This window comes from Periplaneta americana, chromosome 8 (assembly GCF_040183065.1).
Source record: "Periplaneta americana isolate PAMFEO1 chromosome 8, P.americana_PAMFEO1_priV1, whole genome shotgun sequence".
Classification (NCBI taxonomy): domain Eukaryota; kingdom Metazoa; phylum Arthropoda; class Insecta; order Blattodea; family Blattidae; genus Periplaneta; species Periplaneta americana.
Window position 1 is genome coordinate 130949202 of NC_091124.1, and position 10510 is coordinate 130959711.

A 10510-nucleotide genomic window follows, 5' to 3' on the forward strand; every position below is an offset into this window, starting at 1 on the left:
TTGCCTCGTGTATTTGCAATGTTGGTATGCCATAACAGACGACTATCCAAATGGATTCCAAGATACTCAACAGAATCCTAAAATTCAAGGGCAGTACCATACAGTGTGAGTTTAGTTTGTGGTACACTTCGAGTTCTACTGAAGGCTATGACTTGACTCTTCATTGTATTTACAGTTAAGCGCCAATGTTGGAACCATTCTTCTATAAGGTGGACATGCCGTTGAAGTCGACCAATGGCTAGATCGGCATTACGATGTGTAGTGTATGCTAGTGTATCATCTGCATATAAGGCTAACCTCAGTTTCTGGAAGATCTGAAGTATATGCACAATATAAGTAAGGGCCCAGTACTGAGCCTTGCGGAACTCGTCTTTGAATTTTCTTTTGCCTTGATAAACAGCCGTCTTCCTTAACACAGAAACGTCTGTTCCGAAGAAAATCAGCAATAATATGAATCAGTGCATCAGGAACCTCTGATTGGATTAATTTATAAATTATACCAGTATGCCACACAGAGTCAAATGCACTTTTGACATCGAGAAATATTGCTACGGTAGTAGCTCTGTTGTTGAAACCGAGAGTTGTGATAAGGTGAAAGAAATAAGGAAAAAGGAAAGAAGTGACTATAAGTATGAAAAGGGACGATCCACTACTTAAGCGAGCATACATTGTGTGATTCATGAATGACTGTATTTTGATATTTATTTTAAAAAAAAATTGGGCCCCAAAATATTTTTATAAAAGTAATCTAGAATTTAAGTTGTTTCAGCAATGATATTTCTACATAAAACAAATGAAAATCACGTACCAATTAGGATCAGTGTCAAATTTTTACCATCTTCTCCCTTTGAAATCAAGCATTTCTGAATTTAATCCTATTTGCTATTTGCAAGAATGACATAATATATTTGTGAAGTTCTGAATTCATTCTTGAGACAATATTGTATTGTTTGGCTCGATTGGAAAATGAAGAGACCGTAGAAATTAGAAACCCTATTAAGGTTTGATTGATGTGAAATTTCAATTTTATAAACTATTCTAGATAGATCTCTGAAATTTTGTACTTTTAATTTGTAATTTTAAATTGTATAAATTTAGGTTTTCAAAAATTGCTACTATTATGGCCAGAATTTTTGTCTACATACTTGTCAGACCTTTAGAAACAAAACTTACTATACAATTTTCCTTTTATTTTACTAAAAAAAATAATTAAAAATATTTAATGCACTAAATGTGTAAAAACAGAAAAAATCGAACTCGAGCGTAAAGAAATAGTATTAAAAATACCTTTTATTGAAATCCTGGCTGATATGCATATATATTATCAGGCAGTACATCTCACTTGAAGATATGTGTCAGAGGAAGAACAATTGTTTATATGCATCTGAAGTCTGATTAGTGGAATATGTAGCTAATCGGCGAAGTATGCATTGGAGGGAGAAAGGAACTGACCACCCTACCCCATTATCTCCCGGCCTAGTTGTCTCACGAGTGATGCCTTATTGGTAGTACTTATGGGATTCAAACATGTCTTCGGACATTTGACTAAACAACAGCAACAACAAAAAAATATGAGTGTTAGGTATAATCCTGATAGTAAGTTTTGTTAAGAACATATTCAAAAATCCTAATGATTATTGTAATACAGTAAACTCTATGTAAACTGTAAGAATTGTTTATGTATTTTCGCGATATGACTTCAAGCTAAAACGACATAAAATAAATAAATTAAGAAAAACTCTACAAAAAATCATGCACGTAGTACAAAATCTGTAGAAAGAGTAGCATTTTTAGCAATGCAAAATATACAGTAAATTAAAGTGGAGAAAATTCACTTCAAATTTTTGGATGATAATAATGAACTAGATCTCTGTCTTTTATTTTCTAGTCATTTTGAAACATATAGACCTAGCATATTATATACAGAACTTACCTTTATATACACTACCACGCTGTGCACACCTAACCCACACTAGTAAATAAAGGTGACTAAAAAAACTATGTAAACTTATGAAAACACTATAATAGATAAATATTATTTACAAATCACTATAAAGTGTAGATACTATTATAACACTGACAATAAAACTGTTAGAAACTTGCAAATATTTCTTGTATCATAAACAAAAACCAAGCATGGAAAACACGTTGTTATGGCTACTAGCAACAAGCGGAATTTTCCTTTAGACAAGAGTTGTGCTCTCCTTTGTAACTGAATGTTTTTAAAGGAAAGTAGCCTTTGAAGTAGGCCTAACACCTGTTGGATTCTATGAAAAAAAATATTTCGAGAAGTCGAGAAGCTACACTGGCTCAATCGGAAATCTATTATAATAAATAATGTATGAAGTAGAGCGTAATTTCCAAAATGGTCGCAGAATTCAGAGTGGAGGGCGTGGATGGAGCATTTAAATTAACAATCAAAGCCCGCAGCATTTTAAAAACGTGACCCTAAATAGCTGATAGACCGGTCGTACGGTCATGAAAACTGGCAGAGGGCATCTTTAGACCAAAAATGCATTTTTAAAGGTAAAAACAAAGAAACGATTTTTTGACCAAAAGTGACAAAACCTGACGTCAGTGTATCCTTGGGGACATTATACTGAAATTACTAACTTCCATATTTTTAATGCTAAATTCACAAAATGTTTATCAGTAGTAGATCTAGTTAGTAATAACCAGGGAACGGATTTATATGGACTAAAAATATATGAAATATGTAAATATATATGTAGTTATTTTTACCAAAATATGGAATTAAATATGGATTTTTACCAAAATATGGAATTAAATATGGACTTAAAATTATAAAAAAAATGACTATGTACGTTAAATATTGGTACATTTTAATCAAACTAAACAAAAAATATAATGGACGTACCTTATCTTCCAATGTAGTTTCAACAAAACACAATTTTTATTGTCTGTTACCATAACAATAGGTTACAAACATTTCTTTCAAGTGCTGAAAAGTGAATCTTCTTCTATTGTCTCTGAGGATAGATTTATACTGACTAAAAGAGCGTTCGACGTCACAAGAAGTAACTGGTACATAATTCAATTTCACAATGTCTGCTGGGGATAAGTCCAAGTTAATCTTCACTGTTGATTCACCACTCATCACAGCAACAACCTTTTGTAGTTCTTCATATCCAGGGTTTTTTGAAAGTACAGTGTCCACCTTAGCTCTTACTGCATCTGCAACTTTACCTCTACCACGATTCAGTTGTTCCACAGTACTATTTATAATTTCAAAACTTTCAGATAGTGAAAGGTGCCTATTTTGGAGACTTTTGAGCGTTTTTATGATGCATGAAAATGTATGCTGAATGTGAGCTAAGTCATTCTTCACACTTATGTCACAGGTAACTGTTTTCGCAGTATCAATTGAGACTGCATCTTAGAGGAGAACATTGTTAATAGAGTCTATATGTTCGGCATAATATTCAACTGCTTCTAGCCATGTACCCCATCTAGTTAAAATTGGCTTTGGTGGCAATGGAATTTCAGGGTACATTTCTTTCAACACGTTAACTCTACTGGGAGCTTTGAGAAATACTTTTTTCACTGATGAAATCAACAAATCTACTTTAGGGAAATTGTCTCTGACCACTTCTGCCACACGATGAAATGCATGCGCCACACAAGTAAAATGAGTCAATTTAGGATATACAACAGATAATGCTTGTCCAGCTTTGACCATATAAGGGGCAGCATCGCTAATAAAGAATAACACATTATCGTACATAATACCCTTTGGCCACAGGATACCCATAGCTTCGTTGAACAGTTTAACTATAGTTTTGTTATTGCACTTTTCTAGAACATCACAATGTAAAAGAATTCGTTCAGAATATTGTTCACTTAACAAACCGATAACTACATTACCAACAAGTCTACCTTCTTTGTCGGGAGTCTCATCAATGGAAACCCAAATTGAACTATCTTTAATTTCATCTCTTATCTTCTGTATTGTCTCATCGTAGATGGATGGAGCATACGTCTTCCTAAGTGTTGACTCATCCGGGATTGTATGTTGAGTATATTTTTCAAGGAATTCCCTGAAGACCTTATTCTTTAGTTTGTAGAGAGGAATATCAGCAGAGATGAGAGAACGGCACAGGTCGATGTTAAACTCAGATCTTACATTCGATGTTGTTGGTTGTGTTAAAAACAATTGTCTCTGCTTGGAATTTAGTTGTTTGTTGGCCTGATGTTTACTAGTTGTAATGTGTTGTTGCACCAGGAACTTTTGTGTAGATGATACTGCACACTGACACAAATTACAAAATAATATTTTATTGTCAGTTGATAAACCATCTTCTTTAAATTCTGAAATGTAACTTGTTAGTTTTGATTTTAAATTGACTGAATGACGTACTTTTGGCATATTTACCGTCTTTATAGTATGATTTACAAAACTGAACCTATGTGTACTCTGACTGGCATTTAACTGTTGAGCTGCACAACTGAAGTCTGTTAAAAATTTTAAATTAAATTAATACAGTTTTGTAACTTACTTTCCCATTGTTGATAGGACTGCTAATTTTCAAATAACTCTGATGTTAAAGGGATTACTGAACATGTGTTTAAATCTCTATTGTTGAAATGTATTTTTAAAAGTTAATGGAATTTTGTTTTGTTTTATTGTTAAACCTAATATAATATGGACTGTTTTATATGAAATATGGAAAATATATGGAAATTAACGAAAATATGTACTAAACTCTAAAATATGGAAAAATATGGAAAATAAAAGTAGGATTTTTCAACCCTACACATTGTGAAACATAAAGATAATGCAAAATATAAATTATATTAGCTTTATAAGTAAATATGTATTTACATATAAATCCTTTCCCTGGTAATAACACATGTACAAAATTTCGTCTCTCTATAATAAGTGGTTTGCATTTTATTAATAATAGAATAGCATTGTATTGCTTTATACAAAAAGTCCCTTGCATCACAATTTACATTATTTTAATTGATATTCACTTATATGATTCTGTATATACATTGGAACAAATATTACTATTGGAATTTTCTGTACAGCGAATGGGTAAATTACTAGACAAATTTTATGGCTATTACTTTTTTATTTTTTATAATAAAAAAATCTAGTAATTTACTGATTAATTTTACAGCAAACCCTATAGTAAGCTTTGATTCCACGTATGTAAGGATCCATATAAGTGAAAATCACTTAAGTATAATGTCAATTGTAGTGCAAGCGCCTTTTTATATAAAGCAGTTCAATATTTTAATAAAAGAATTAATAAAATGCAAACCACGTATCATAGGCGGATGCAATTTTGTACACTTGTCACTATTAAGCAGATATATCAGTGATAAAAGTTTGATTAATCTAGCTTCGTAAGTATGGTAGTTATGGATTTCACTGTTGTGAACTCTTAATGCTAATACTAATTTCAGTTTAGTGTCCCGTTATATGAGGAAGCCGAAGAGTTGGCACGAGGAATGTAGTTGGAAATGTTTAGATTTATTGTTATTTTATTTTAAACATTGTTATTTTAATTTGTTACTTGTAATTTATTAAGTTCTTGTTGCTGTAATACCTATAACTGTGACGTTTATGAAGGAGTGTATTGAACACTTAAATGTATATTTATGCTATTATAATTATTAAATGGTGTTTTTTTATATTAGTATGTTGACTGACAATAATGTTTTATAATGTAAGAAGATCCTTTAGACGTTTTTGCCCTTCAAATTAAAAATATCTTAGTTTTACTTTAAATATTCCTATCCCTAGCGTGTTGAAAAGGACTAACAATGGCGGCCGACTCGGTGATTGCGCTACTCTGGTATATCCACGGACTCTGGTGATGGTGTTGGTCATTGTGCCATCTGTTGACGATTATTGAACTACATCAAGCCCGCCTCGACTGTAAACTCTAAGGCCTATATAATAGAGCTGGAGTTCGCATCTGTTATGTTGCTAGTTTGCACTAGCCAGACAGGGCCCACCACCTCCTACTTGCGCGTGTCGCGTCCCGCGCAGATTACTCCTCCGCCCAGGCGTCGGAACCTGCGATCGGCTGGTCCTGTACGGACGCCGCCTGTCCCGGTCCCCGTTGCGGAGATCCTTGAGCTTCGTCCCCCTACCACCATCCCAGTCCCTTCAGGACTCCCGAGAAAGCCCACCCCTCCCAAGATAGCTCCCAAGATCACTGAGGTGACACGTATTGACTTGCCCGGTCCTAGCGGACTGAATAGCCGTGGTGTTACGGTCTTGGCTGATGAAGTGCCGCCGATTCCATCTGGGTCCGGCGCACTTCAGGTCATTAAGGCCAAAAAGAAGAAAAAGAAGGGCTCAGCTAAGACTCAGCAGGGCGGCATTCCTTCCGCTAATGAGCTCACCAAGGAAGAGAGATCGGCTCTCTCTACTTTGGAGCAATTGGAGGCGGCGACTCTTCAAGTCGTGACCGAGGAGGCAGCACCCCCCGCCGAACCTGAGGCCCCACAGGAGACGGCTGCTGCCCCTGAGGTAGATGAGGCAGTTCCCCGCCCCCCTTCCCCAGCTCGTACTCACGTGTCGGAGAGTGAGGACGAGGAAGATGATGTTGAGACTGCCCTCACTAGGCGACGTGGTGATATGCCACCCGTTATTATTACGCCAGCCTTCACTGGCTCGTTGGGCCGACTGAACTTAGAGTTCAAGGCCGAATACGAACCGTTGGGCTTATGCTCGTACAGGGCGCGCGGCGGGACGGCCGTGAAAACTGTTTGCGAAAGGGACTACGCAAATCTTTGCAGGTTCCTGACCGAACGGGAAGTAGCGTACAACTTGCTGCGCCCCAAGAACGACAAGCCTCTGCGATTCGTTCTAAGAGGAATAGATATTCACACAGATGAGGAGGACATCCAGGGCGACCTGGAATTCCAAAGCATAATCGTCCGGCGAGTGACGAGGATGCACTCATCAAGGACAAAGGTCAAACTCCCAATGGTCATTGTCGATGTGGAGAACTCCCCCGAAACCCGGGATAGAATGAGAGCCTTGCGTCAGTGCTGCCTGATGAGGGTAACAGTTGAGGACTACATCCCCATCAAGCGCCCGCCTCAGTGCAGCAACTGCCAGTGGTACTACCACACGCAGGCTAGCTGCAAAGCGCAGCCTATGTGTCGAGCTTGTGCACGCCCCCATAAGACTAAAGATTGTCGCAAGCCGCACGATGTCCCCGCTACATGCGCACTCTGTACTGGCGCTCACACCGCCAATTATGGAGGGTGTCCCGTGGCACTACAGGTTAGAGATGCCACGGAAGGAACGAGCAGGGCTGCCCGACGGAGGAGGGCAGAGCTCGAGGAACAGCGGACGATCCAATACGAGTGGCTCCGGCAGCAGCGTGTGGAGCGAGCTGCGAGGCAGCAGCAGCTGTTCCGAGAACAGCAGCCGCAGCCACAGGCTCGCGCCCCTGTGCAGGGGCCCCGTGCGGAGCGACGCACGGAACTCGGGCCGGTCCGCCAACAGCAGCAGCAAACGCAGCAGCAGCAGGCGACCATCCCTTCGCTTTTGGAAGTGCCCGTTGCCGCGCCTCTGTGGTCCACCGTGGCAGCGACAGCCTCCCAAACTGCTGCCAATAATGTAGGACCCCTTTCTCAGCGCCCTAAGCGCAACAGGGGCAGCAGAAAAGCCAACAAGGCTACCACGGTAGAGTCCATCTCCGCCCCTGTCCCACCGGCTCAGCAGGAAGCTATTGCAAGCACCTCGAAAGGCCCGACCGGTCAAGGCGCGACCTTGGACCAAGTTCAGCACTTTGCCGAGGCGTTGCAATTAGCAAACCCTAACCTCCCGCTCGCCCCAATCCTAGAAGGATTAACCAGAGTGATAGTTCTCCTTATGGAGAATCCTATGTCTGCCCTCCCGGAGATATTTAAGCTCCTAACCTCCCTCGTTTCTCTCAATGGCCAGACGAAGTGACGGAGTTGCTAGGATGTGTATATAGAACGCCAGGGGCCTTAGACATGATAGACATGAGTGCAGGGCTTTCCTAGACGCTAATAATATAGACGTAGCATTTATAACAGAAACGTTCCTGACACCCCAAGTAAATTTAAGATGCGCGGGGTTTAAAGTCTATAGACAAGATAGAGCGGGTAGAAGAGGCGGAGGTGTAGCGGTGTTCGTTCGTTCTACGATCGCGCACTGTGAGTATCTCCTTCCCCAGCTAGCGGCATTAGAGGCAGTGGCTATTAGAGCCTACATAGGCAGACTCCCCTTTCTGCTTATGGCTGCCTACAGTCCTCCGGGCATACTAGATGAACGCGATTTAGATATAGTGACAAGTCTATCCGATAGATTCGTAGTCGCCGGCGACCTCAATGCGAAGCACGCTAGCTGGAACTGTCAACGCCCCAATCGGCAGGGCGATAGGCTTTTTCTTAATTCTACAGGAAACGGATACGTCGTGATGGCCCCTAGGGAACCCACACACGTACCGGATGCTGCAAATCAACTGCCTGACATATTAGACATCGCTCTGGTGAAAGGTCTCACAACTAGAGCGAGACTAACAACCCTGGATGATCTTCCGTCCGACCACCTACCGGTGATAATGGAGATCATGCACCCAGTCGAACTCTCCCCAACCGCTGAGAAATTCAACTACAAGGCGGCAGACTGGGTGTTCTTTCAAGACCAGGTAGCCGCTACGCTTCCACCACTCCCTCCTGAAGTCACTCCGGCAGGGATAGATAGGTCAGTTAGCGACCTGACGGAGTGCATAAAGAAGGCAATGGTTGCTGCAATACCGAAACGGTCTTCACAACCGGTACGGATGCAGCTCCCAGCCTATATTAGAGACCTAAAGATCGCCCGCAATAGAGCAAGAACATTGTGGAAGCGTACTAGGTTAGATCAACATAGAATAGAAATGAACCGCTTGCGCAGGCGGATCAGTGAGGCGGTCCACGAGACGGTCGTGGATGCTTGGAAATCCAAGGTTGAGACGATGGACAGTAGAAACATGTCAGATGTCTGGCGTGTATCTCGAGCTCTGTCCAATCCGTCTCAATCTATTCACCCATTAGTAGTCGGTCCAGATGTCACGGCCTTTACTCCTGAGGAGAAGGCTACCGCACTGGCAGACGTTCTAGAGACCACTTTTCAACCCGTGGAACAAAATTTAAACTTGCCCCATATCAGAGCTGTTGAGGAATCGGTTCGAGACCTCCTTAGCAGGGAGCCGGAAAATGGGATACGACCTACGAACACCCACGAGGTCGCCCATTTCATTCGTCGCCTCGGCCCTCATAATGCCGCAGGAGCCGACGGTATCCAAGGAATTATATTGCAGCATCTCCCAAGGTCAGCTATGAAGCGCATAGCAGAGATAATTAATAACATCTTGGCTTCCGGTCACTATCCCATTCCCTGGAAAGAAGCTCACGTAGTTCTCTTTCCAAAGCCCGGAAAGGATAAGACGAATCCAAGCAACTATAGGCCTATTAGTCTCCTCAGTTGTCTCAGCAAACTGGCGGAGCGGGTCATACATAGACGCCTCACTGAAATAGTATTGCCCCAAATCAGGAACGAGCAATTCGGTTTTCACCCTGGTCGTTCCACTACACTCCAGGCACTCCGCATGACGGAGGACATTACCTGGGCTATGAGCACGAAGCATGTAGTAGCTGCAGCTTACCTGGACATCGAGCGAGCATTCGACAAGGTTTGGCATGAGGGACTCCTCGTTAAGTTACTGGGCATGGGAGTCCCAGATGGAATGATACGCCTCATTTCTAACTACCTCCGAGGCCGTACATTCAAAACCCGTGTAGGCACTAGTTTCTCCACCCCCCCGTGAAATTCACGCAGGAGTCCCACAGGGTTCCATTATCGGGCCCATACTTTTCAATATATTCATTAATGACCTCCCGTTTCGCTATATCCACGGCAGAAGTAGTCATCTGTATATCTATGCAGACGACACTGCCCTCTTGGCGATGGGCAAAACCTATAGATTAGCGTCCCGTAGATTACAGTCGATCTTAGATCACCTCCAGCCGTGGTTCCACGACTGGAGAATCAAGGTCAATGTAGAGAAATGTCAGGCCATACTCTTTTCACTAAGAGCGAGGCTCGAAGACATACCACCACCACCCACACTTTTCGGACGAGAAATGCCGTGGATGAACCAAATTAAATATTTAGGGATCATTATGGACTCTCATCTCAACTTCCGAGATCACATCCAATCCCTTCTTCGTAAGGCCAACGGGCTGATAGTTAGACACTATCCCATTCTGGCGGCCTTAACTCCTGACAACCTGAGGGTAGGACTTACCATGTATAAGGCCCTCATTCGCTCTGTCATTACCTATGCCGCACCCGCATGGGGGTTTGCGGCAGTGTCCCATCTCCGTAAACTCCAAGTTGTCCAAAGCCAGGTGATTCGACTCATTACCCATCTCCCCCGAGTCGCCTCGAGAAGAAAGTTCCATGATGAACTAGAGTTGCCAACCGTAGACGAGTTCATTGCTCGACTGG